This window comes from Gallus gallus, chromosome 2, assembly GCF_016699485.2.
Source record: "Gallus gallus isolate bGalGal1 chromosome 2, bGalGal1.mat.broiler.GRCg7b, whole genome shotgun sequence".
Taxonomy (NCBI): Eukaryota; Metazoa; Chordata; class Aves; order Galliformes; family Phasianidae; genus Gallus; species Gallus gallus.
This window is the reverse complement of record NC_052533.1, coordinates 1,371,843-1,399,352: the sequence shown is the minus strand read 5'-3', so window position 1 is coordinate 1,399,352 and position 27,510 is coordinate 1,371,843. Positions and strand designations below refer to the sequence as shown.

Genomic DNA, 27,510 nt, shown 5'->3' with positions numbered 1-27,510 from the left:
TTTGGCCAACATTTTTGCTATTTCATGGTAGTATATAATAAAGTAGCTCTCCATTATTCCACTATTGTATGCTCCACAGAGAGGATTTCCTCTAATCTATTCAAACAACTACAATACTATCGCTGGAGGCAAGCACCACTCCACAGGTTGTCTGCTCAGAGAAACACAATACCTGCCCATCCTAGCCAGTGTTTTACAAAAACGTTTTAAAAAGAAAAACAACCTAAGAAAGAGAAAGCATTATTGATCTCCAGCACTGGGAGACCCACTTCAGCAGCCTCCAAAGGATGCAATTTATTAAGAAGAAAAATAAACATGTCCCTAAGCTCTCGTTTCCATCTGCTGCATTATTAATGGCCCTCGTGCCTGCGGATGGTGAAGACCAATGTACAATCAGGCTTTGCAGGTTCTCCCATCCCCAGAAAGGTGAAGAATTAAAGGTGGGACAGCAGTGCAAATCAAAGGAGAGACCACCAGTGTTACGGGAAAACTTGCTAGAATAACACTGGCTGGAGTTCAATGGTTCATCTGTGCACTGGCTAATAGCCTGCTAACTTCATAGAATCGCAGAATGGTTTAGGTTGGAGTAGACTTTCAAGATCAACCAGTTCCAACCTCTCTGTAATGGGCAAGGATGCCATCCACCAGATCAGGCTGCCCAGGGCCACATCCACGGCCTTGGGCACCTCCTTGGGCACCCATAACTTCTTTGGGCAGCCTGTTCTGAGACATCTCTGATTTTAAACACAACAGCAGTCTCAGAAACTCCATAGTTGTAACACAAAGAAACTCTGAGTCACCATTTTTTATTTTTTTTTTTTTGACCAGCATCTCACCTTAGGCATCATGCAAAAGAAAAACAACCAGTGAACACAAAACCAAAACCAATAAACTAGCAAACAGAAAAACACTCTGTCTCTACGTGCAGAAAAAGTAAGTTCACATTTCAGGGTATTCATTTCATTACAATCCAAAGTTCATGTTTGTCCCAAGAGTTTGCAGCCAGATGGAGGAAATGAAGCATGGGACGAGCCTGTATGTTGTTCTGAAATGCATCACTTGCTGGAGGGAGCAGGCTAGAGGCACCTAAGGGAGAGGGAGGAAATGCTCCTCTTTCAGCAGATAAAACTAAACATCTGATAACCTGAAGTCAGCACAGTGGGAGTGTCTTTTGGAGAAACTGAACAATGTTTATGATGGAGTCTGGATAAATGGCTGCTGTTTGACGTTCCTCAAAGAACTGCATGTTTCGGCTAACACTGCCTTATTCGGGAAATAGCCCTGAAATGAAACAGTCATTTGAGGCAGAGAAGAATTGTTACAGTAATATTTTGCACATTTTGTGTCAGTGTATGTCCACCACTGAGATGAAACCTAAGTTTTGTTGCATGGTTTTAGATGTCCTTTTGATTGATTAATTGAATCCAGCATTGCTTGGCTCTAGTTCGTCCCAAAATGTGCACAGTATTGTTTCTGTTTCCTTGGTGGGTAACGGTCACAGGCTTTGCAGAAATAATTCTGGCTCATCTTTTGTGTGGGATGGTTGTGTTATGTGTTATCCTCAAGCCAGTTATGAAAATTAAAAACTATGTGAGTATGTAGAATGGCATTAAACCATCTCTTCCAAAAAAAGCCCAATCCAAACCAAAATAAAACAAGATATTAGGACTTGCACGTCGTAAAAATGTAGGTGAGTAAACCCTAAGTGCAGCAATCCATTATCCAGTATCAGTCATCCAACTCCACTGCGAAAGGACAGAGTCCTCTGTGTATAATAAAACAGATCAGCATGTCTCTGAAATGAAAAATAGTATCATTTTTTCCCCTTTTAAAAGATCGGTTTGACAAAACAAACAGAAAGCAAACAAAACATCCCAGTTTGCTCACATGTAAACAAACCCTAGAGGCAATCGAGCCTTTTACCTACAAAGAAACACTTGTTCAAGATACAATGCCTATTTGCACTAGGGTTACCACTCCTATTGCGTTTATCAATGAAGCTAGGAAGCAAATGAAAAGCTCGAACTTCTGAAGAGATAAGCAGAAACATCTGCTTGAGTGACTTGAGTGAGATAGAAAGACACTCAGCACTTCACTTCTAGACAGCTTCAGTATCAGAGATAAACAAGGGATTACTTTAGCTCTGAGTACCAAATATACCTCCACTGACCACCAATGCAGGCAGTACCACAGAATTTTCTTTGTAATTCTTTCACATTGTTTTCCTTTTTGGCTATTTTCCAGCAAGTTAATAGAACTTGTCTCCATTAACTGAAGGGCAGCCAAGATTCCTTCATAAAAACACGTGGTTTCTTTCCTTCTGTTGACCCTCTCAAGAAATTAGTTTCCCATCATTGTGTCTAAATCCTGTAGAAAAGCTGGCAACAGCTGTCATCTCTTGACATCTATGTTAGGCTATGGACATTTCACTCTCCAGCTGCACCTATGCCAAAAAGAACATTTTAGAGCCCCTAACCCATGCCACATTGCCACCAATCTGTTTGTTCAGCTGGTCATATGAGTGTTCATAGAATCATAGAATGGCTTGGGTTGGAAGGGACGTCGAGGATCATAAAGCTCCAACTCTCCTGCAGCAGGCAGGGCCGCCAACTTCCATATCTAATACTAGGCCAGGCTGCCCAGGGCCCCATCCAGTGCTGGCTAACCTAATTCCCCACAAGTGACTGGGTTAGCTCCAACAGTAAGGCTCTGTTAACCAAGGGCAATCCAACTGAGCCAGGTTAGGGAGTGCTTGTACCACCAGCTTAGCATCGTGACAAGGTGGTGGGCTTGGCTGGAGGTGGTGCTGCCTTCAGACAGCTCATAGTCACTGCACATACTTCAGACAACAGAATTGATTAAACCCAGGACTTCATAGGATAGAACTGGTTTGCATTTGTTTTCTCGTATGTATTATTTCTCACTCTTGATGATCATAATTTTAACTACCAGTTGGTCAATTCATTCTGCCACTCTTGACAGAACTGGTGAAAATGGGTCCTGGGACAAGAAACATACTTCAGTAAGAAAACAAGCAGTGAACTCTCTCAGTATTGCATTTGCCATTCAATCAATATATTCTTATCACACACATTAAACAATGCGTTGTCAGTTTAATTTGTTAAACTCTTGTTGTGGCCCCTTTTCCATTTGCCTACGTTCCCCCTCCTCAATACATAACCAACATATCATTTTGCAACCCAAATGGCTCTTCTGAGATTTAACCTAGTAAATCTTTTAATTCCTAATTTGGTATTCTGCTCTAATACGTTCACTCACAAAAGAGCCCAGAAGGCTGAAACTAAGAAAAATCACTTTCATTTTCCTAGACAGTACTGAGCGGTTTAATGTAAAATACACATGCAGTGCACAGTTTGTGATCTCAGATTTTATCACCCGTGCATTTCAGAGCTGAGTCAGTCCTGATCAACTTTTTGATGAAAGGATAAAGATTCAAGTCTAGGCTGGAACTGCTTAACAGCAACGGGCTACTGAAAAAAGTAGTTGCATAAGAGCAAGGGACAGCTCACTGGAGAGACTGAAATTCAGCCCCAAACCACTGATGTGAAATGTAGATATCAGCAAGCAGTCCAAAGCAGGATGTTAAGTTTAATTAACCTTCCTGCTTAGTTGCCACTGATTTCCATTTAAATTAATTGTTCAAATCGAAATGTTAAAGTAGCAAATGGGCAATCTATATATTAATAAGTACTATTTCTGTCATTTGCATTTTTAGCTTTTTTCCCAAGGGAAGTGTTGATGCTAACTGATTTGTGACGCACAGTTTGGAAATTCTTTCTGATAACAGGGGAAGGTATTTAAAAAGATTTGAAGTGGGTGTATATTTTAGTTATTATCCTAATCCATTTTGCTGTATTACAAAACATGCCATGGATGCATTTTGATTTATTTATAAAAATTCAAATTTTAATCATCATTTACCATGTCAGAATTGAAAAAGAAATTAGATACGTGTTTGAAACCACACAAACCCATCCCCAACATTTTAAGCCCCAAAGCTCTGACTGCAGAAGGAAAAACGATATTCCTCATGATGCTCCATTTTGGTTATAATTACATGATGTCCTGAGCAAATCAGACATCACATTGTACAAGTGAACTGTTTGCACCACTCCTGGTCACCAGGCCTTGGGTTTTCCCCACTCAAATACTGGCATTTAAATTATAAGCAGAGATGTTTTAATCTCCTACATTCAATGAAGGAAGCCAAGCACATCCATTATGTGAATCATATTTCGATGTCAGTCACTCTTTGGAGGTGTCTAGCTCTCTTCTTCAGTCAAAGAAGAAGTCTATGCTAACTGCACTCCCCATATGGACATTACAATACAGTTTGTTCTTTAGCACCACCTCCAGGGATTTGCAACTTTGGACTTCCTTCTGCCATAGCTCAAAGCTACGTCCCTTGTTAGTTCTGTTTCATTAGTACCTAGTAACGTCTCAGAGCTGTCCAGGCTTTCCAACTGCACATTTTTTGTACTTGTGCTAGTAACAAGATCTCCTATTAGCTAGTGTAAGCTACAAAATACAAGAGGAAAAAAACCACCAACTTTCTGCTGGGAAATGCCAGTTGCATTCTTTGACTTCTGACCGTATCTAAACCACTACAAGTAGACATGAAGAAAACACTCTAAAATCATTCTTGTTATTGTCACTAAGGAAACAACTTCCTAAGAGTTTACATTCTTTGATATGCAGACAGCTGTTCCAACACACTTCCAGCTCGCCAGAGAATCAGGTCTGCCCACCAAGCAAGCTCTTTCCTCCTGACCTAAACTGAGTGATTACATCATGTGAAGACTGAACTCTGATGCTCCAGAAAACCCATAGTTCACACTTGCCAGAACGTGAGATAGAAGAGCAGAGTCATGACTCAGCCAAGGGATGTCACCATAGGACACTCCCGCTGTGGTCCAACAGCTCTGCCAGGACACCGAGAATAGTACAGGAGCTGAGGAGCATGCAAGGCACAAGACAGATAGAAGCTTTGCTGTCTGTTCACTTGTGCTATTTTCAGCCATGATTTCCCTGCATCCCCATCACAGTTTAGACAAATGATAGTAAAGTGACTGTAACTTTTTCTGGCATTGAGGCCAGGTGGCACAGAACAGACTACACATAGGTTGCTTAATGTCTTCAGTCCTTCAGATAGGCTTGTCATCTGTGAAATGTCTGCTGGGAAGGATGTATGTAATTTGGTAATCTCTGAACAGTGCTCAGGCATTGCCAAGGGGAAATGGTTTTAAATTGAAGGATGGAAGATTTAGGTTGGATGTCAGGCGGAAGTTTATTGCTATGAAAGAGGTGAGGTGCTGGAACAGCTGCCCAGAGAGGCTGTGGATGCCCCATCCCTGGAGGTGTTGAAGGCCAGGTTGGATGGGGCCCTGGGCAGCCTGAACTGGTATGAAATGGGGAGGTTGGTGGCCCTGTCTGTGGTGGGGGGTTGGAGATATATGATCTTGGGGTCCCTTCCAACCCAAACTTTTCTGTGATTCTGTGCTTCTGTGATTCTGATTCTATGATTTGGCCATGTATATGCCATGCAAATACTTTAACATTAATTAAATAATTAATAACTGTTTAGCGATTCCAAAGGGCAAAACAATGTGTTCTGCTAAAACTCATCAAAGCAGGGACAAGCATGCAGATATCCCATCACCTGCTCAGAACCACTCAGAAGCAAATAGGCTCTGAAATCTCTGAAAAATACATGTAGCTTATAACAGTAACCAAGGAACAGAATTATTCAGTTTAATCAGTAGGGACTCATCCAAGACGTGCAGACAATGGGCCAAATGGAATACATGGAAAGACTCCACCAATATAAAAACATTTCAGAGCATCTGAGCTTTGTAAATACTTTCTCATTATTGCTGACAGGTGTCCATATCAGATCCTACCTCCTAATGCTCCTTGGCAGGAGCTTACAAAGGCTTATGTGCTACTGTATTTATCCAAGACACAGAACATCTCCCCGTGGACAGGGTTGCTACTGCTGTGTCCTTAGCTCCTAGCAGTCTGCAGTCTTCTACTGAAGAAGCATAACTTGTCTGCATCTAATTCTCCTTTGTGTGGTCTCTTGTCCAGAAGTGCTTAGAAGGTCTAAAAGCGAAGATGTTTTGTCCAAGCAAACAGCTGGACCACAGTGAATCCATCTGTCAATGGCAACAGTTCAATGACCACTGAGCAATCCTATACCCATGTAAAAATCTATATGTCCAGCCAGCCAGGAGCCTTTCTTTTTATGCTAAATTCATCACCCATCTTTGTATGAGAAGTGTTTTGTCAGCTACTAGCTTGTGAGTAAGGAGCCTAAGGAAGTTAATTTAGCATCCCATGAAAGACAGTGGAGTTTCATAGCGGTGGCAAGGAAAAGAAATCAGAAACATAGAATCACCAAGGTTGGAAAAGACCTCAAAGTTCATCTAGTCCATCCCTCCACCTACCACCAATATTTCCTCACCAAACCATGTCCCTTAGTACATTTATTAAACATTCTAAATGTTCCTTGAACACAACTGAACTTTTATGTTACAAATACACCGCTACATAAGCAAAGTCTGGGATCCTTCTTAAGGTTAATCCTTAAGGTTAAGTAATGTGTCATCATTTTTTCCCACTCTTATATACTGATCGACCCCCAAATCAGAATGGCCTCACCCAAGATGCCTATATGGGAACTGTTTCTGGGCTGTGGTTTTCCCTGAACACTATTTGAAAAGTTGCTGCTGGCATTTATTTACTAAATAGTTATTAAATGTTACATAGAGAGCAGCTCATTTGGAAATCAGATTCCTCAGGTATACAGCAGACTCTTCTTGTTTTCCTCCCATTACAGCAGTGGAAATTATTATCTATTTTCCCAACCATTTCCAATCTAATTGGCATTCGTGCTGGTGCTGAATCAAGCAAATGCACCGCTGCGTTTTTTACTGAATCCTACTGAAAGCAACTTTTTCCACATCAAGGGAGACTTATTTTATCTCGAAAAGATAACAGAAATTTGTGTCATTACATACCATAAAAATAAAAAGACACATTGCAAAACCTGAGCATTCGAAATAAGGTTGAGGATGATATTCTGCTTCTCCGAGCACTCAATAGCTCCAAGGTGATACATCTTCTGCAGATTATTTCTTATTAACTATCAGTTTGGGATAATGATGATACTTTTAAGAAATCTTTGGGAGGAAGAAGAGAAAATATTCTGTAAATCTATAAAGGATTATTATTGTTACTATTATACTGTAAACGTATTAACTTTAATGAGTGGCAGACCCACTATCGGGTCTTGGCTTGGAATGTCTTGTTTAGTAAATTCATGAGGAGAGTTAAGGGAATGTCACAATAGTAAGTTTAGTTGACTGAGGGGACTGAGGTTGAAGAGAAATTGAATCCTATATTCTTATAATCCTTAGAGGAGGGTTGTTAGGGTAGTTTGGTTTGGTTGTGGTTGGACTTGATGATCTTTAAGGTCTTTTCCAACCTGAACAATTCTATGCTTCTCTGAGAGATAACTTGCAGAAATCTGTTGGAATGCAGATGTCTCATGTGCAGGGTGTTGTGCTTTCGCAAGAGAGCTCTCACTGCTGTTGGAACAGCATGTTGAAGACATCAACAAATGAAGAAATCAGTTTCACTATATGGACTGATCCAACTAAATAATTTATTTTAAAAGAATGTGAAGAACATTGGTAGGATATTTGCTGAGAGATGTTAAGAAATCAGGGTAACCTCCTGACTCAATGCTTTTGTAGTAAGGCCAAGTTGCAACAAGCAGGAAGAATTTGTTTGACAAACATCTCAGCACTGTTCCCATTAATGACACAGGTTACTTCCTGCAGCTCATTGCACAACACAGCTCTTCCAGAACCGCTTGTGGTAAACTAAGAAGGGAATGCTCCAAACAGCAGGTGGAACAAAGTGTAAGTCATGCTGTACTTGGACTGCTTTTTATTGTTACTTACGGGTCTATAAAGACAGCAGTCTGCTGATACAGACGATAAAGAATAAGGTGTGGAATCATATAGAACATTCTGTAAAGCTTGGCACAAAAACACAGGCCTGCCAGACATGCATTTCATCTTCATGTTAGTTGAAATCACGACATTAATAGAAAGGGACTGAATCCCAATGCCTAAAGAGGGCACATAGTAAAAGTGGTACTGAAGAAGCATGGTGCAGGAGAGAGAAGAAAGTAGTCAGAGGAATGCATATTCGTTTACTCTTTTTCTCATTTGATTATCTAATGGCCTGGCCAATTACAATGTCTCATTTTCCTGAATACAGAGGAGCTTGTATCTTGTTTAGGGAGAAGCTATTTGTGGAAGGTCAGCTTAAAGAGACACCACCACTGGCAGTCCCATTTAGAACATTAGATATTATTCCTTCTTTGTGTTGTCTCATATCCAACATTTTTTTTAGCCTTCTTGATCTTAGAATATAAAAAGATGCCGTGAAAGTTGCTATAATATTTAGAAGTGCTGTAAATCAAGGTAGGAAGGTGATTGGGATTCCACTGCCTATCAAGACAGTGTATGAAAAATGGTCACTATCTCCAACCCAGAACTCTGCAAACAAAAAAAATACATTTAAAGCAAGTAATTATAAAGCCAAGTGAAAATGAAGTACGGCAAGATTACATACAAATGTTGGAAAATTCAAACAACTTCTGACTTAACTGAAATGAAATGTTTGAAATTTCAGTGTTTTGGTGTGTGACATAATATGGTGTAGTCTGTCCATCAGGCAGAATATTAGCTGAGAGTTTCTCCAACAAAATGGATGTCAGGTTGGCATTCAAGTGAGTTTTTTTATCTACCTTTCAAGAATATAGGCATGTGTTACAAATGAGCTGATGGAAGTTGTGTGGTTGAGCTATCACATTTCCTTTCATATCCGTATTCTTACACACATTTCACTTGTTAGATTTCCGTGGCTGTGAATAGATTTGGCAGTGGGTCAGATCTATTGGATTACATAATGCACTAGTGGTGCGCACGGAATTGCTATACAGTAGCCTAAGAATACAAATACTGAGGTTTGTCTCAGTCTCTTTGGGAGGGTGGCTGAATTATGCCCTCATTGCTCAATTCAGAACGGACAGTGGAAAGGAAAGCAAGAGGTCAATGTAAGAAGCTATGAGGAACACATATAATTAAGACAACGGAGTCAAAAGGGAAGCTCTTAGTCTGGACAGTCTTTTATTGTTTCTGTTTGGAAGATATGAGGCTTGCTTTATCAGATCAGAAAGCTACAGATCAAATGGATCTTCAAAAGTCAAAACTCTTTCAGGGAGGGCTTTTCCTTCAGAAGAGCTTTAAGACATTGGTCCCGTCAGAATAATATTAAAGCCTGACGCTTGGAAGCATTTTGCTTTAATAGGTCATGTTTTGCTTTAATAGCCTTGGACACAGCTCCATGTCTTTCGGAGACTGAAAACTTGATGGAAAAAATAAAGCAAAGAAAATCAATAACAGCCTTCACCAGAACAAGTGTGTAGCTGACATTCTCCATCCCAAACAGGAAAGCTTGGAGAAGCTGAGACAACCATGTAGGGAAGTCAACAGCACGAAAGAGATGGGGAACTTCAACACAAGGTCTTTTTGTACCAAAGATGGATGAATGATGGGGAAAAGCTAAGGTAAACAGAGTCAGCATGGATGAGTGAGCAGTAGAAAGTAACAGGGTCAAGGTTGAAGTACAGGATGGGAGTACTTCAGCTGTAAATGACAAAGGAGGATAAAAAAACCTTTTGGATTAGTCAGTCACAGGATGATCAGCAGCTGCTTGTGGTAGTTAAATCTAGGAGAAAGGCAAATGGAGCCTCAGGGACGTTCCAGGCAGTGTAATTCCAAGAGTGATCTGGAGCCAGGTAGAAGTACTTGCAATGCAGCCATTCCTTTGTGGCACAGTGTCTTAGTTGTGATATTCAGAAGTAGCAATAGCAAAGGGCATTCCCAAGACCTGTGTGAGACTGTGTGCAAACAAACACTTTGAGTTTGTGGTAAGAGCACCAAGGCCACAATGGACCATTCTCATTCTAAACCATCAGAAAGGATTAGTAACCCAGAGCAGGATTTAGAGTGCAGATTAAATCACATCAGTGGTATTTATTCATGACTGCTATGGCTAAAGAGTAATGGAAGTCACTCTACAGTAAATACCTGGGTTCACTGTCAACGGGAACATACCTCTGATAGACACTTCAGAATACATACTTATCTTTACATGAATCAAATCTGAAAGCTCAATCTCATTTTTTGGTCAGCATTACAGAAAACACCACAGTAAAAGACCTGCATGTCTTCCATGCAGAGGACAGGGTGTGAAAATCCATCAGGGTTATATCTGTTCGGGAAACCAAAAAGGCTGTGATACTCACTTCTTCTCCTCTCTCGTGTAACATTCAGATTTGGATGTCTCCAGAGGCTATTTTCCATCACCATCATTACTACAACCCACTGTGGTGCAAAGAGCAGGCCAGAGGGCAAGCAATAGAATTTAGACCAGTGTCCAAGATTTGAGTGGTGCAGAGAAGCAACTTCATCATAGCTAATATTGGCTTTTCATGCCACTCTCTCCTCTGCCATCATCAAGCACTATTCTGTCAAATGAAGTTTATTCCAGCTGTTCACCCACTGTACATAATCATCTCGGTTAACTAACCCATTCACTAGCACAAAAACACCATCCAAGCTGTCAAACTTCATGCAACTCGAATGAATGAGTGTGGATTGTGGAATTCAAGGCTCGGGTGACAGCTGTGACACATTCCCAGCCTTAGTCATGATGAACTTAAGCATCTGCGGTATTTCTGATGCTCTCTCATCTCCTCTGCATCTTAAGTTGGAGCACAAAACTGGAAGAAATCCAAAGATCCAGCTCTCTAAAACACAGGAAATGAGTAACTTTACTAACTTTAACTTGGTCTTTTATATAATGCACTTGGTGCTGGCTTCTTTATATAATTTGTTTCTAGGCCAACTCTAAGAGCGAAACTCTTGCTTTGTGTCCAGCATCTTAGAAATGAGCATACAATGTACTCATACTTGGCTTTTGGCACTTGAGTAGTATCTCTTTAAGAATTTATATACGTATATAAATGCCATCATTACAATCACTTTTTAAAAGGAAATATTTTTTTTTACCTAACAACATGAATGTCATTTTAATTTGTAAATAGTAATTTAAAAAGTCCTTTGTAAACATATGCCAAAAAAATAACAGTAAGAGCAGAAATATCAGTGTTATAATTTAATAAAGCCTTACCATTCTAGGAAAAGGAATTTATAGTTAAGGATATCTTAGCTATTTTAAACTGCCTTTCCAAATAAATATAATCTCTCTCTGCTGTGGAGAAGTATCTGCTACTACTGCAACTTTAAGTCCAGCCTACATACCACTGTGCTGTGAGAGGTGCACATATACATTTTTTTTTTCATTATTTGGACTGCTGTAAGTATTTTTACAGCCCATAGTTAAGGAGGAAGGAGCTAGTTAAATCCATTTATCAAGTGACAGTTGGATCGTGCTAGCTTAGGACAGAGGGTTGATGCACCATAACAAGAAAGCATTAAGCTATTGATTTATGGCAAAATCTGGCTTCCAGGTCACCTAATTTTAAGCATATCATGTGCTCCAAGCTGGCCAAAATGTATTTTGCAAGGTGCCAAGCTTAAGCAAAAGAGGTCTGGTCAGCATTCATCTGCATCTTCTTGCAACATACAGTGTAGCTATTCACGAGAAGGGTATATGAGATCAGTCTTGGAGCACTGCAGAGTTTCTGGCTGGCTCAGAAAACAGGCAGCACGAGCTCGCATCTGCCTGCAGAAAATCATGTCGCCGTCCTGAATGTTCTCCCGTCCTGATGCATCCCCACCTGCTCACAAAACGACACACAGGCTTCAGCTGGCAAATCCCTCCTAGAAACTGGATGCGCTTTGAAGACGGGAAGTGTCAATATGCCAAGGAAGCATCTGAGATCCAAAGTGATCAATGAATTAAAAACCAAAACAGCCCCCCCCCCTCCCCCCCCCCCCCCCCAAAAAAAAAACCAAGAGCTGCAAATAGATAAGGTGTTGCCTGGGACGTGTGGCATGAATTCTCCCTGCAGTGGACAGGCTGTGGCTGCTGCCAGTTGGATAAAGGGAAAATAGGGGAGAGGTAGCTCTGGGGGTCACAGCTGCAGGTTTGGGCTGTTCAGAAAACGGAGCATTTTTCAGGATTTGCTATCGCTATGAGGTGGCAAAAAAATACAAATGAAAGCAGTCTTCCTTGTGAGCAAAGATGGGAGCAAGAAAAGGGCTGTGCTTCAGAGGTTTATCTCTGATACCATGGGACCGCGTGGCTGATTCAGCATGCACAGGTCTGCGCTGCGGGAACCCCTCCAGAGGGATTCATCTGAGCCACATCGGGATGAGATGATGCACCTTCCCCACTGATAATACAGGGATGTGGGATTAGCCTTTTTGGGCCTATCTAATTTCAGATGCTTAAGTGAGAGTAGATAGGACCGTCTGCATGGGTGGACAGTGATAGGACAAGGGGGAATGGTTTTAAACTGAGACAGGGGACGTTTAGGTTTTAGGAGGAAGGGTGGTGACATATTGGAACACGTTGCCCAGGGAGGTTGTGGATGCCCCATCCCTGGAGGCATTTAAGGCCAGGCTGAATGTGGCTCTGGGCAGCCTGGGCTGCTGGTTGGCGACCCTGCACATAGCAGGGGGTTGGAACTGCATGAGCATTGTGGTCCTTTTCAACCCAGGCCATTCTATGGTTCTGTGATAGATGAACGACAGCCCAGACTGCCCAACACTTGTGAGTAGAAGTCTTCCTCTACGCGCAATGAATGACAGCTGAATAAGGGATCCCTTATGGCCATGATTTCACATGCAGAGTGGGGCAATTTACACCTCATTACATGCCTACTCCCCGAAAAGGAGCAACTCAATATTGCCACATTTCCATTCAATGAGACGTTGTCCTTAAGAATTCCCAGTAAATCAGATAGGACAACATCCTGTCCTTGGGAGGGAAAAGAAAACAGCAAAACGTCTCAGCCTGAGGAAGCAAAGACTAAAAACCTGGGCTATTAACCCACCACGCAGATTAAAAGGACTTTTCCTGCCTTAACCCTCAGCTCTACTTAGCAGTCCCAACAAATCATGGATAACAGCCTATAATTATCCTTCCATTTGCGGCTCGTAAGCAATTGTGACCCAACATTCTCTAATCACAATGGCTTTTTGTGGACTGCCTCAACAGCAGACAAACCAACCTTCAAAGAGATGTGTGCTCCATGTTCGGTATGCAGCTCTTAGACTTCAAAATTCCCCACTCCCAACACGTTATAAACAGAAATGTTATAGTGACTGTTCCCTGTACTATTATTAAGAAGAAGAGTTAAACCATACAACCACTTATCCCCTCGTAGTTTTTTAAGTGCTGGTTTTAGGGTGACTTATGAGTTACAACAGTGCAAAGCAGAATTTTTGATTAAATTTGTTTTTTTTTAAAAAAAAAAACAAAACATTGATTTTAAGTGGAATTGTTCACGCTTCTAAAAAACATTAGTTAAAGAACTGCCAGATGAATAGATCAGAGCAATTTGAGATCACAGCCATAACACACACGCTGATATCCTAACCCACCCAAGAGTGACACCTGAATGAGCAGCAATGAGATTGTTGGGACGACCCCAGGGCAGATAAACTCTGATGTTAAATGCAAATCAGTTCGTTTCATGGTACAATTACGTCAGGAGAACTTGGATTCAATGCTAGCATAGAATCAGAGCACCAAACAGCAGTCCCTGCAACTGCATCTGTACGTTTATGCAGCATCCTTTCCAAAAGAATATTTCCTGGCACAACAGCCATGTTAGCTTTACATGCTACAATGTTTGCACTTTTCCTTCAGGAAATGGAATGATTTAGTGCCTCCTAAATTCTGCCCTGGAATTAGTAATCCAGTTACCCTGTAGATCAGCTCATCGTCTTGCATAGGAATACAATCATAGAATCATAGAACGGCCTGGGTTGAAAAGGACCACGATTATCATCTAGTTTCAACCCCCCTGCTATGTGCAGGGTCACCAACCACCAAACCAGGCTGCCCAGAGCCACATTCAGCCTAGCCTTGAATGTCAACAAATTGAAGTGAATTAAGTGAACAAGACTCAGAGAATGTGCCTTGCTTTACAGGAGTTCTTAGTTTGTTTTGTGGAGATAAAACTTAAAGCCAAAGAAGCTGGATGGACAAACTGCGAAAGCAAAAGGTGGTCAGAGAATAAAACACATGCAAAGCAAAGCGTGTATGTGTGCGACCAGCAAAGCATTCTGAAAAAGGTCTGCCTTCCCTCCCATGTATTTGTGCCCACTCAACTACAATCCAATCTGTTTCAACAGCCACCACAATTCTAGCACTTGTTAATGATCCTCGACAACCAAATACCCTTCTGTATGCAAAGCACTTCTTAAGAGCAGTACAAGTTCAGCACAGAATTGTAAATGTATCCCATCAGGGGATGCTATGTATATAGGATAGCGGTGCTCTGGATAGCAACGCTCTGAATGAACGTTAAGCAATCCTTGCCCGCTTATTATCAGTAAAAATGACTGCAGTCGTGGATAGAATGAAAGAGACTTTCTCACTGGTGCACTTACACCCCTTTTGGTAGATCAGTTGCACTTTTGCATTGGTGTGGAAAGATCCTGTTGAGTTCAGCGTGCACTCAGTCACATCTCTGCTGCCTTCACAGGTGATGCAGGATGCTTGGATGTCAGATGGGCAAGGAGAACTGGGAATGGAAATAAAGGAACACAAACCAATGCAAAAACATACTCTGTTGATGTAAAGGTTGATGCTGTGGTCCCTGGGCCAAGTGCTGGGGTGAAGTAAACCCTTTATCTTCACTGACTGCTATATCCTGCCATCAGCTTACCTCTCCCGAGAATCACAGAAGAAAAAAAAAAGGGAGTAAATGGGATATTTCTGCAGATCTTTCAGCCATATATGATAGACAGTGTGATCGTGTCCTGAGTTTACTTTTTCTGTGTTTCTTAACTCAAATATTCTGGTTTCATCAGAAGATAAACTGAGCTAATTTAGGAATTAGACTGTTTGTACTAAGTGTGCTCAGAAGGAAGGAAAGAAAAACAAAATCTGCTATATTCAAATGAATCAGCCTGGGGACATGGGGCTCAACTGATCAAAGGCGTAGGCACATATGGAACTCAACTCCAGAAAAAATATCTCCAGGATGCCGGCTCACTCAGTCAAATTAAGAGAGATGCAACGAACAAAGGTCTGAACGTGACCATCTCAGAGATCTCTGTGCTTCTCTCCCTGGTAGCATCCTACAACAAAGCTTCTGCCTTCGTGTTTATGAGCTTCACATGCATTCTGACAACAGCAGAGCTACAGGCGGCTGTGGCACCACCATGAAAACAGCAGACATCATAAATCTACAGGGAGATTTAAGGTTACTTGCAGGAGACCCAGTGGAAGGCTGGAGCCAAGGAGCAAGCACAAAACCAGTCCGTGTCTTAAGATAAATACGTTGGGGTAACTGGCTCCCTTAGAAGCCCCCCACAACCTTTGAGCTTGCTCAGTGCCAATGGTTATCCTTCCAGTCGCTGCACACATGCCTTAGGTTGGAGAAAACAAAACAACACAAACCCTGTGCTCCGTGATGGCCAAAATAGATTGCCAGTACAACAACAGAACAATCACAGCTGTCCTGACTGAACAACAAAGCAGCAACCACTGTTCTCAGCACACAGAGACAGGAAAAAAAACGAGAGAAAACCATCAGCCAGAGCTACAACCACGATACAAACAGGCATCAACTTTAATCCAACTGCTGTTATTGCACTGAATAGCATTCCTTAATTATCCATCAAATTGGAGCAGCGTTGCTTTACTCGTCCTTTAGGACAACTTCATTCAAGGCAGCTCCGGTGTGTTTCATATCAACCAAGGATGCCTGTATAATGCAGATGGATAATTATTTACCCATAGCTATACCAACACCACTTTAAGGAGTTTGCCTTCCTGCTATCATTGACAGTAACCTTAGGCAATCATACATTCACTCTGATTAGCCATAGAAACATCAGCCCACAGTACCCGACCAGCGTTGCATAGGCAGAATACAGCACTGAGATGGCTGTGGACCCAGATAACACCAGATGAAAATCTATTTGTTGTTTGTTGACAACGACAGGCTAAAACAAACAAACAAACAAAAACTATAAACAACAAATAGGCAAAAAACCCATCTTCAGTTACATTGCCTATTGCAGCATCGGTCCAACACATGCACTGTAATTAGCAAACACAAGACGGATGGCACTCCATAATGCCCTAGGAAAGAACCAGGTCATTTTGCCACCTTCTTTCTTTCGCTGACTATTTTTTTTATGACTATCATAATTACCTACAAAGCTATTCCGATGAATGCTTCACGTTAAGGGCCAGGTCCTGTTTACCAGCAGATCAGATGCAGAGGAAAGCTACTGACTTCCAGGGAGTTCTTCCCAATGTACTTCTATGTCAGTGGGATGGATCATCTCGCCATAAACACCACTACGTCTCCAAACACATCTGTCTCTCTCTTTTTTCATGCATTTTCCACGCCTGACCACCACACTGCATTATCCTCCTCTCCCTGGCAGGAAACTCTCCAGATTCCAGCACATACCTGAACTGCTTGCATGCAAGAAGTCTGCCTACCCCTCTCCCTTAAGATGTGCTGTGCATAAAATTGGTATTAGAGCCAGCTGTTCCAATGCTGATAAGGAGAAGTGCCCAGAGGCATGCAAGCAGAGGTCAAAGGCACATTATCAGCATTTTTTACTACGACCCCGCAGTAAAAACAGAGAAGTCCTGGTGCACCGGCTGAAGGGTGAATGGGAGTTTGTGTGGCAGGTGAAGATGCAGAACTGCAAAGGTAGCCTAGAGCCTGCAAATGCCAACAGCAGCAACGGGTCTGTTAGCAATCAGGTTTTATTTACCAGCCATATTGTGTTAAAATCAGACGTGATCCCCATACCAAGCACGTTAACCTGTCACCGCTTGCAAAGGGAGATTTATTCGTTCCGAAAGAAACCCATCTATCTCGCGGCCGCATTCTCGGAGCCTGGCTGGAGGCAGAGAGCCTGCGTGCCGTTCCCCCCCCCCACCTCCCCTCCCCAAAAGAAGCACTCTCAGGACATGGGGAAAATCGGGGAGAAGCCGATAAATCACTGTCACTCCGAGACGAGCCGGCTGCAAGAAAGCGGCTCTCGGGCATCCCCGAGCAGAGCGGCTCCCCAGCCCGGGAGAGGCCGGAGGAAGGCACTTACCATTGCAGCAGAGATCCGTCCCGGTGTTGGAGATGCTGCATCCCGCCGTGCCGTGCCGGGGCGGGGCCGGAGCCGGGGGGACGCGGAGCTGCTCCGGGGGAACGGAGCGGCCGGAGCCGGGCTGCCCCCGCCGGGCTCGCACCGGCCGGAGGAGGAGAGGAGGGGGGGGAGGGGTCGGAGCCTCCGGAGGGAATCACAATTCCTCCTCCCTCGCCTGCCGGTCATGTCCAGGCTGCTTTGCTCAGGGGATGGGCCAGGTCCCGGCCGTGAAGGAATTTGCCATCGCTAAATCCAAATAATAATAATAATATGAAAAAGGCAAGAACGCAAGGCGGAGATTTGCAAACTTTTTTTTTTTTTTTTTTTGTGGGGGAGGGAGTCTTTTTTTTTTTTTTTCCTTTTTTTTTTTTTCCCCTCTTTTTTTAAGGGGGTGCTATTCTCGCTCGGGAAGTGGGGGAGGAGAAGGGGAGATTCGGGCCGGCTCGGATGCTGTGTGCCTGCGGGTCGGGGCTGTGCCGTGCTCCCCCCGTCCTGCTGTGTGTGTGTCTGTCTGTCTGTGTGTATGTCTGTCTGCGTGTATATGTGTGTGCGGTTCTCGTACCTAGACAATGCTCCGCAAAGCGAGAGGCTCCTGCGGAGAAATGCAAACACCTCCTCCCCCGAGTGCCTGAGCAAAGGAAAGGGGACGAGGAGCCAATCGCCGCTCCTCGGCTTCTTCATTAATATGGAGGAGAACGAAGGCACCAATGAGGAGCAGAGGGAGGAGGGGGTTATTTAAATCGAGTTTCTTAAATCAAGCACTTCTCCGCCACCACAACCACCACCACCACCCCTGTTTGTTTTGTTGTGTGGTTGGGGGAAGTCATTGCCGCTGGATGGGAGGAGGTGCGAGTGCAAGGTGAGCGGAGGCTGCTTCTCCCCAGGCTGCAGAGAGTCGTTAGCAAAGTGACAAAAGGGACCTGAGGGGAAGCGAAGCAGGACGTTTAACGGGAGCAAGGGCTGGATTTATGTTCAGAATGAGGGAGGAGAGGCCGGATGGCAGCCCCACAAAAGGGGCACTGGGGGCTGCATAATGAATGTGAACCCACAGTGTGCTCTGGAGACAAAAGGGCCCCTGGGGTGCAGCTCCCTCGTGGCCCTACAGCTCCCTCGTGGCCCTACAGCTCGCTCCTCATGGCCCTGTAGTTCACTGCAGCCCTACGGCCCCTCACAGCCCTACGGCCCCTCACAGCCCTACGGCCCCTCACAGCCCTACAGCTCCTCATCGCCCTACAGCTCATGGCAGCCCTACAGCTCCTCATGGCCCTGTAGTTCACTGTAGCCCTACGGCCCCTCACGGCCCTACAGCCCCTCACGGCCCTACAGCTCCTCACGGCCCTACAGCCCCTCACAGCCCTACAGCCCCTCACGGCCCTACAGCCCCTCACTGCCCTGCAGCTCACTGCGGCCCTACAGCCCCTCATGATCCTACAGCTCCTCATGGCCCTACAGCCCCTCAAGGCCCTTCAGCTCATGGCAGCCCTCCAGCCCACACAGCCTGCAGCCCCTCACAGGGAGCAAAGAGACAGCGCTGAGCTCTGCTCTCTATTAACAGCAACAGAACCCGAGGGAATGGCATGGAGCTGTCAGGGGAGGTCGGATGGGGGTGAGGGAAAGGCTGTGCCTCAGAGGGCAGTGGGCATGGAGCAGCTCCCCAGGCATGACCTCAAGCTGCTGGAGCTCACAGAGCGTTTGGACACCACTCTGAGACATAGGGCTTGAATCTGAGAGGAGCCAGGAGTTGGATCCTTCCAGCTGGAGGTATTCTCTCATTCTAAGCAGTGTTTTCTAGATGGCATTTGCAGATGGACATGTGGCCCACATCCAGGACAGGCAATCTGAGCTGATGGAAAGGTTGTCTTCCTCTCCTTTTTAAATGGGAAAGATAAGGGTTTGAAGGATAGCCTACTCAGCAGATAGGGAATTGGTTGGATAGTCACAGCCAGAGGGTTGTTGTCAGTGGCTCTGTGTCCAGGTGGAGGCCAGTGACAAGTGGCATCCCCCAGAGTTCCATCTTGGGTATCCTGCCCCTGTTCCCTTCTACAGAGAGCAGCATCCAAGGGTAAAGCCTCTCCAGATCTGGGGAATTATCAATAACAGAATCTGAACAGCTATAGTAGGAGTAGAGGAGCCCTTGGCAGGATATCCCATGAAAACACTTTGTCCCACACTGCTTTTGCAGCTGTCAACCATACTTGTCTCAGGACCCACAGATCCATGCCAGGGACTTGGTATGGAACTTGCATCCCAACACATACTTCCTGAGAGCTGTGCTGTAGGAGCAGCTGCCCACTGATGAGATTCTTCTAATCACCTCAGTATTTCCCTGTGCTAGGATATCAATACTGTTGTTCTTCCCAAAGTGGGAACCCTTCACCTTCAGTTCCTGTGTCTCCCACTTTCCTCAGAGTACAAATTCATTTCAAATCCTCTTTGCCTTTACTCTTTTCTCAGATTAAGCAAAATAAAAACAAAGCAATTCATGCAGCGGAGCAACTAAATCCATTACCTGTCCTGTATGAATATCCCTGACTCAATTACCTACTTGTGTGTTACAGTCCCTGTGGCCCTCAGTCTGTGTGGAGCAGACTGAGGAGATGTAGGTCCAGAGGCAGAAGCACTGAATGAGGCAGCCCTGCTCTTGTCCCTTGGGACCATAACAGCCCCATGGCTGCATAGGTGCCTTCTCCTGAGAAAAGAATGCAAAGAATGCACAGACACATTATGAATGCATCCAGCTCCATGGAAGCATCATGGAACAGTCCAAATATTCATCTAGACTTTTCAAAGCTCTACTTTGTACTTTCTCTTGCTCCATTTATACCAACTTCCCTAGCCATATCTCCCAACTTTTAGTAAATTTGCTAAATATAACTGGAAAAAAGAGTATGAATTAAAAATCTGATCACCTTGTGCGTTCTTTAAATTAAAGACAGAGAAGTGCTTTTATGATGTAATCCGTTGCACCTACTTTGAATATCTACCAAGGATAAGTGCCCAAGCTAGATTTCCACAAAGTATAAAGAAATTCAAGAGCAAATAAATCAGACATCAATGCTATTTACTACTCAGAAGGATCTCATCAGACCTCATTTTTCTGTATCCTAAGCCTGTACATCAGAATATTTGTTCATCCCAAGAAAAGCATTCTGCAGAAATCAGTAACCCTTCCAAACAAAACAAAACAACCAAACAGCATTTACCAGATCCTTTCAGAACTCTCAGAATTTATGACAATTGTACCTGAAAAAACAGAAGTCCCACTATGGAACGTCCCTTTGGAATGGAAGAAGGTTCCCAGCTGTTCAGTTATTATATGCCACTACAACATCTGTTCCCTGCCTTTCCCAGGAGAAGGGCAGCAGGCCAGAAGAATCATCTAGTGGCCCACATCCAACTACAGTTGGACTGCCTTAGATGATTTCGGCTGCGATCCGTTTCAGGTTTCCTACTGAAGTAGTAGGAGAGTCTGTCGAATAGTTTTGCTCTCCGAAAAAGAGAATTTTCTTTGGGAGAAAACAATTAAGCCATTTTCAGGCAAGCGGTGCTTTTTTTGTTATCCTCATGAGCAGTCCATTAAATAGCTCTTCATTATTTAAGTGTGTGTGAAGCATGATAGCAATTATTTTGGCCAGCGTGAGGGACTGGTGAGGACAGAAGAAGGCTTCCTGGGAGAAAAGCATGCTTTTCTGCTACATAACCTAGACAGCCATCTGTCATCCTTCAGAGGGTCAGGACACTGGCAAGCTGGCTCCAAGAGTATTTGCTGGGACTGGGGTAAAGGTATCATTAGCAGGTCCCTGTCCTTTTATTTTGACATCTCAGGTGTGATTTAGTTGACCAGACAGCTAGGTCTCAGGTGGTTAACCATCTCTCCCTTCATATTAGAGTCAGGTCTCATCAATGCAGTCACTGGAATGCAAAGCTCGATCCATCTCAACCCAAAGAAATACTGAATATAGCTCAAAGGAATTGTGTCCTAAGTGTACCCATCTCTCTCCAATGGGGATCTGATCAATGTTTATAAGTGTCTAAAGTGCAGGATGCAATTGGATGAGGCTAGACTCTTTTCAGTGCTATGTAGTGGTAGGAAAAGGAGTAATGGCCAACAACTGGAACACAGGAAATTCCACACAAATCTGTGGAAGAACTTCTTTATGGTAAGGGTGACAAAGCACTGGCACAGGTTGCACAGAAAGGTGATGGAGTTTCCTTCTATGGAGATACTCAAGACCCATCTGGATGCCTACCTGTGCAACCTGCTGTAGCGTTTCTGCTATAACAGGGGGTTGAACTTGATATCTTGAGGCCCCTTCCAACCCCTGCAATTCTGTTATTCTGTGAACACTAGCCCAGCTTGCCAACACTCACAGAGTAAGCTTCTAAGGTCTCATGAGATAAATCCATCTTTCGTTATGAGGTTTGAGAAGCCTCAGCTACTCAACCAGTTATCCTGTTCTCTACAAGGATAAGAGCTACACCAGGGTAGTGCTCTGGTCTGCATTTTCCTTAGTAATTTCCTACCAACTAGTAGATTGCTAAAGTCAGAAATAGATGCCTCCTAGTTCCTGGAGGCAAGATCTAATGGAGGTAAAGAGTGGGAGAAAACAGCTAATTATGTAAGGAAAGACAGTCATTTATACCCTTTCTAGCTATGGAAATGAGCTGTACTGTTTAAGACATTTCTCTTAGTAGAACTATGTCCACATCCTGGGAGAACACAGTATGCTAAATACACCATCTGTATGGTTAACTGGGACATAGTTGGTGTGTAGGCAAAGGTCTACAACATTGTCTTAAGAAGAGGTAACTTGAAGTGTGAACATGAAGAGCAGAAGGTATACTGTTGTGTACCTACTTTTACCCTTCAGTAAATATAAGGCAGCTCAGCCCACATACATGTTTATCTCAGGATGCTGGGAAGAAGCAGAGGGTGTGAGAGAAACCATCAGTGAGAAGATGAGCGGCAGTATATTCACTCTTAGCTGTCTGGACAGAAGTCTGTTGATCTGGGCGACCTTGAAAGGGAATTAAATTGAAACAAAGCCTTGATTCCTGCATCCAGGAGCTCTTCCTCCCTTTATCTGCCTCCCCCCCCTCCATTATGGATTTTACCCACTTTCCTCACTCTTGTTCTCTGCAGATGCCATATTTGATTTGACTACTCTGAAAAATTGGAGGGGAAGCCACACGTCAGGCTTGGTTTGTAGTACATGGAGATGATGCTAGAAGTCCCAGGGGAATATTTGAGATACCTTTAGCCTGCTAAGAGTGTTTAGTTCAGGTGGTCAGTGCGGGGCTCTTATACTGTACCTTTCATGAAGTCAGGAGAACTGTTACTATTAAAATCAGAGCTATTTTCCCTGTTTTCTACTTTCCAGATCCATCAGCCCACTGGACACAAAGGCAGAATTTGCTCATTCCTCTTCCCAGGTAAGCAAGCTAAAGATCTGGTCCTCTGACAGACTCTTGTGACTCATGATCAGCTGGTTAAAGAAATTAAATAGCGTGAATCATCTCCCCAGTGAAAGTTACATCCCCACTAAGGGGAGTCTACAGAAGGGAATATGCATGAGCATCACTGGTAGAGAAAAAGTGGGCAAAATAGCAACATAGAAAATGGAACAGGAGGTCGGAAAGTGAATTAAATGTGTGGAATGAATCATCTATAAAAACTGGCTTGATGAGGATTCTTCAGCTTTCCAAAGAGACTACCAAGAGGGAAAATGGTAGAAGTTTATAAAAAACAACACTGAGAGGGTGAATAAGGAAAAAAAAATGTCCACTCTCCTTCCTAATGCAAGAATGAGAATGTATCAAACAAAATCAGGGACCTTTGGCTCAAAACAACACAAAAATATTCACTTAAGAAGTTATATGACCTGGCAGATGCTAGAAGCTTCCAAGGGTTCAAAGCAAATCCATAGAGAAAGGTCTATAAAGGTAGTTAAATACCAGATGGCTACTTCTGGCTCAGAACATGTCTGAGACATATTTCAGTTGCTGGGAGATAGATTAAGACATTCGTACCTTAATGCCTGCCCTTTGTTTATATTTTTTTCTAGAGACTTTCAAGGGTGCCCATGGATTTCTGGTGGAGCAGTACAGATATCTTCCATTTTCTACTACCATACACTGCCACACAATCCACTCTCCAAAAGAAGAAGCTTTATGGACCTTTATTTTGTTGTTGTTCTTTGTTTGTTTTCTTTTTTTTTCTTATTTATGTAAATGATTAAATATTTATGCACTTTTAGTTCTAGATATCTAAATTGTGAATTCCATTTGACATCTTTCGAAGTACATGCTGATGTCCTCAGTCAAAGTACTTCAACATTCAACTTTTTGTCCTTGAGCTTCATAGTCAAAACAACAAATATTTAAGACTAATTAGGACAAAATTAGAATTCCGGGGGACAAAGTGCAGTTTTAAGATATAAAATTATTGTGTAATTAGGTTTTGTTTGATGAATAAGTGGAATAAAAGGACAGAGAGGTTTCTTTTCAGTACTTTCCAACTGAAATGTTGTGACAGTTCAGGCTCCAATTTGACATGCTTAACAAAATGCTTGAGTTGATCCAGAAAGAAAATTTGTCTTTTTTTTTTTTCAAACTATGTGGGCAAAAATATGCTTTGGACTGATCCAGAATGATAAATATATATCATATAAATATTTATTATATAAGTGTATGTTATAAATTTATCTATCTCCAAATATATATTATGTAATTTATTATATAACTTGCTATTTAGACATGAACTGAAAACATCCAGCATTCTTTGCAAGTCAGCTTTATAACCTCTCCATTGCAACATGGCTCTTACAGCCTCATGAGAGATACTTATGAGTGAGTTTCTTAGGACTTTCCTTGCTGCATGGCTCCTGTCTCTAGAGATAGATCTCTACTCTGAGTGTCAGGGTACTTCTAAGACAGTCCTGTCTGCCCACTGCCCATAAATAAGAGCCCAAAGTGTCTGTACTATGAATCATATTGCAATGCTTCGAGTTATATGTGATGTATACTTTCTGATATGAGACTACTGAGGAGAAAATGATTTTCAAAGATACTCTTTCTAAAAGAACGTCTCACTCATTATTAGGCGTGAACAAATTATTATATTCAGTTCCTTGAATCTGTCCTTCACTTGATGCATTTTTCTGATTAAGAGCTCTAAAACACTCTGTGAATGGAAGACACTCTGTAATCTGCTTCCAGTCCATAAACATAAGAATTCTTGATTTGATTTTTGTGGTGTTATGGAATATTACTGCTCTTTGATGGGATAAACAAAGGACCATGTGTGTGGATTTAAGATTAATGTCAATGTTAAATTAAGATGCACTCTTGAAATTTGACCAATCAAAGCTGCAGAAAATCTGGAGAAAACTATGATTTTTTTGTTGTTTGAGTTTCTGAATAAACAAGCTCCCTAAAAAAAGTTGTTAATAACTATAGGGCGTATTTCTTGACTTCAGCCCCACCTCATCCTCTTCCTTAATAAGTTTTTTGTTTGTTTGTTTGTTTGTTTTTTGAGAGTTCTGCTGATCTGTGCATGAGGATGAGAAACATAAGTTAGGGTAAGTTAAAACATCCAGATGTGGATGCATCTTTCTTCTGGACAGTAAGAGCTGCCAAATCACTGCAATTATGTGAGAAGGAACATTGTGTCAGATGGTACCAAAAGGCAAGGGAAAACAAAACTAAGAACAAAATGAACAATTTCAAGAAGTAATATCCATCTTCAACCACTCATCACTGCGCTGCTTTCCCACATGCATTAAGCCCAGAAGATGTGTTATGTATTGTTAGCTCTGGTCAATGGAAAGCAGCTACCAAGAGCAGTTTTTAGCACAATATTCTTGTCTTATTGGCTTGTTTCGTTTGTTTTGGGGTGAAGGTTTGTGGAAGGAATGGCAAGAGGAGTTGATATAAGAGAGTATTATCTTTAAATAGCTCAGGTTGTCAATGATTTGGTCAGATTTTGCAGAATATAAGAAAAATATGTACCAATGTATTTATTATTTCTTAAAACATAAATTCAAATACATTTTTCTTTAAAGCAGTCACGACAAAATATTTATTTGTGAACCAAATGATCAGAAAGAGCAGCAATAATATAGCAAAGCAAAAATAGACATCTATGACTTCTCTGATAATTAAAAAATCTGTAGCTAGAGGATCTCTGGAGAACTCTCTCTGAATTTCCACCTCCAAATTTGATGAAGTTCAACATAGAAAAGTTTTAATAATAGTATTTTTTTAACAAGGTTTTGTGGGTTGTGTTTGTTTGTTTTGTTTTTCAATAGAAATTGTGCAACCATAAATAAGAACATGTGTGAGGAGTATTCCCTATCCATATTTGTCTTAAGAGAGTGGGTATCACACTAGATTAAACCAAAACACTAAAATAAATAGATGCCCACTGAAAAGTGAATGTTGCTTGCCAACAAGTATGGGAAGAGCCTTCCATAAGCACAAAAATGTTCAGGGATATTTATCAGGATGCGACTGATAAGCAGAAGACTCTTTTCAGAGGTTCATACTGTATTTGTAGAGTGTAGATACCTATCAGAATTTCTCAATTCTTTCCTTAAAAGCAGATCCACCCTAGAAAGTTTTCAACTCAAGCTTCAAACTGAGAAGGATGTTGTCGGTGATTCTTGCCCTATAGGTTGCTACACTGAGGATTTGTGGCATAAGCTCTGACCCTGACATAAAGGCACTAGAGAACACGTTGAGGGAGAAGTCACTAATCCATCCAGTTTCCAGCCAATACCTTCCACCATCTTTCAGACAGGTTCTTTCGCAGTGGCTGAACGATGCGTTATATCCTCCTTAGACAGATCTTGCAAGAGTTATTAATGACCAGCTTGTTGCTGAATTAAAAGGTCTCACTTCCCATCCGAACTGTCTTGATTTATAAGCTGTTTTTGTCACTCTGGATCGTTCTGCCTTGCTTATCTGTAGGCATAGACAGATGGCTCCCCTAATCTTGCAGTCAAATGGTTTTCTTCTAACTTGTCTGACAGGATATAGTGAGTTAAATCTTCTACTGCACTCCTCCTTATAAGGTGGGAATAGTCCAAATGTTGTGGTCATAGTCCCTGGTTCTGCCACTCAAAATGACCAAAGTCTAACATCTGTTGTTCTAGACTTGCATGAAAGACCTTTGGAGGGAGATTCTCTTCTACAAAAAGAAGAGAAAAATCTCAGCTATGGAAGACTAGGAGATCTCTTTTCCTTCAAAACAGGAGCTGCTGGAAGCAAATAGCATTCTACTGTGGGTTGCAGTAGGTGTATGATTTGTATGAACTTCACATCCATTCTAGTCAAGCCATAAAGAAAAGGCATTAATGGCAGCAGGTCACTGCTATGTCTCTAAATGCAGCTCATGGTTTTTTTTCTTACGGTTGTTTTACCTGAGACAATTATTTATGTGGCATAATCCAGTCATCTTTTATTTGAAGAATGTAATTTGATCATTTCATATTTCCTTCAGAACTTCTTCACCACCTCAATTTCTTACACGTTTTATTAACATTATTTTTCTTACTATGCTATTTCAGGTCTTAGGTGTTACACAGCATATCACAGAATGGCTTAGGTTGGAGGGAACAGTAAAGATCACCTGGTTTCAGTCTCTCTGCCATGGGCAGCGTTGCCAGCCACTAGATCAGGCTGCCCTGGGCCCCATCCAACGTGGGTTTTTTACAATGATTTATTGTACAGGATAGTACTTTCCACCATGAGTCATTAGCAGTAAGCAAAGATGGGACCTTAGCCATTACAGAATCTATCCTACTTGCACTTGCATCAAAGGAATGTTTGTGACTATTACTAGTAGATTTTTCCCATTTCATAAGCCAAATTTTGTAATAGTGAATATACTTTGTCTCTGGACCATGAAGGTTAGTTATATTCAGATATTTTCTTTTTTCTTTCTTTTCAGCTTTTTCAATGTATATGTGCTTTTTTCCCTTTCTATGTAAATTGTCTTCCTCCCCTTCAGCTGAAAGTTGACTGCCTTACATCAAATATGACAAAGCCCTTTTCTAACCATGAAAAAACTATGCAGACAATCAAAGGCAAGTTCATACAG

The 27,510-nt window shown here is 42.4% G+C and overlaps 1 protein-coding gene and 1 long non-coding RNA gene across 20 annotated transcripts in view; one reads left to right on the top strand and one right to left on the bottom strand.

The window, feature by feature from the left end:
* The window catches only part of ADCYAP1R1 (ADCYAP receptor type I), a 137,042-nt gene extending 119,058 nt beyond the window's left edge, over window positions 1-17,984 (bottom strand). For 11 of the 19 annotated variants that reach the window (XR_006935203.1, XR_006935204.1, XM_040679804.2 and 8 more), the window contains exon 1: window positions 17,370-17,522. The gene's annotated coding sequence lies outside the window, so the exon portion shown is untranslated. Of the gene's footprint in view, window positions 1-14,687; window positions 14,822-16,462 lie in introns of all 19 variants that reach the window. The other 8 variants (NM_001398247.1, NM_001098606.2, XM_015281074.4 and 5 more) reach the window with 5 other exon arrangements.
* Window positions 17,985-18,176: 192 nt separating this feature from the next.
* On the top strand, window positions 18,177-23,670 carry LOC121109788. The gene is made up of 3 exons (XR_005857520.2): window positions 18,177-18,267; window positions 22,790-22,841; window positions 23,474-23,670. It is a non-coding gene; the product is annotated as an uncharacterized LOC121109788 (long non-coding RNA).
* Window positions 23,671-27,510: the final 3,840 nt, after the last annotated feature.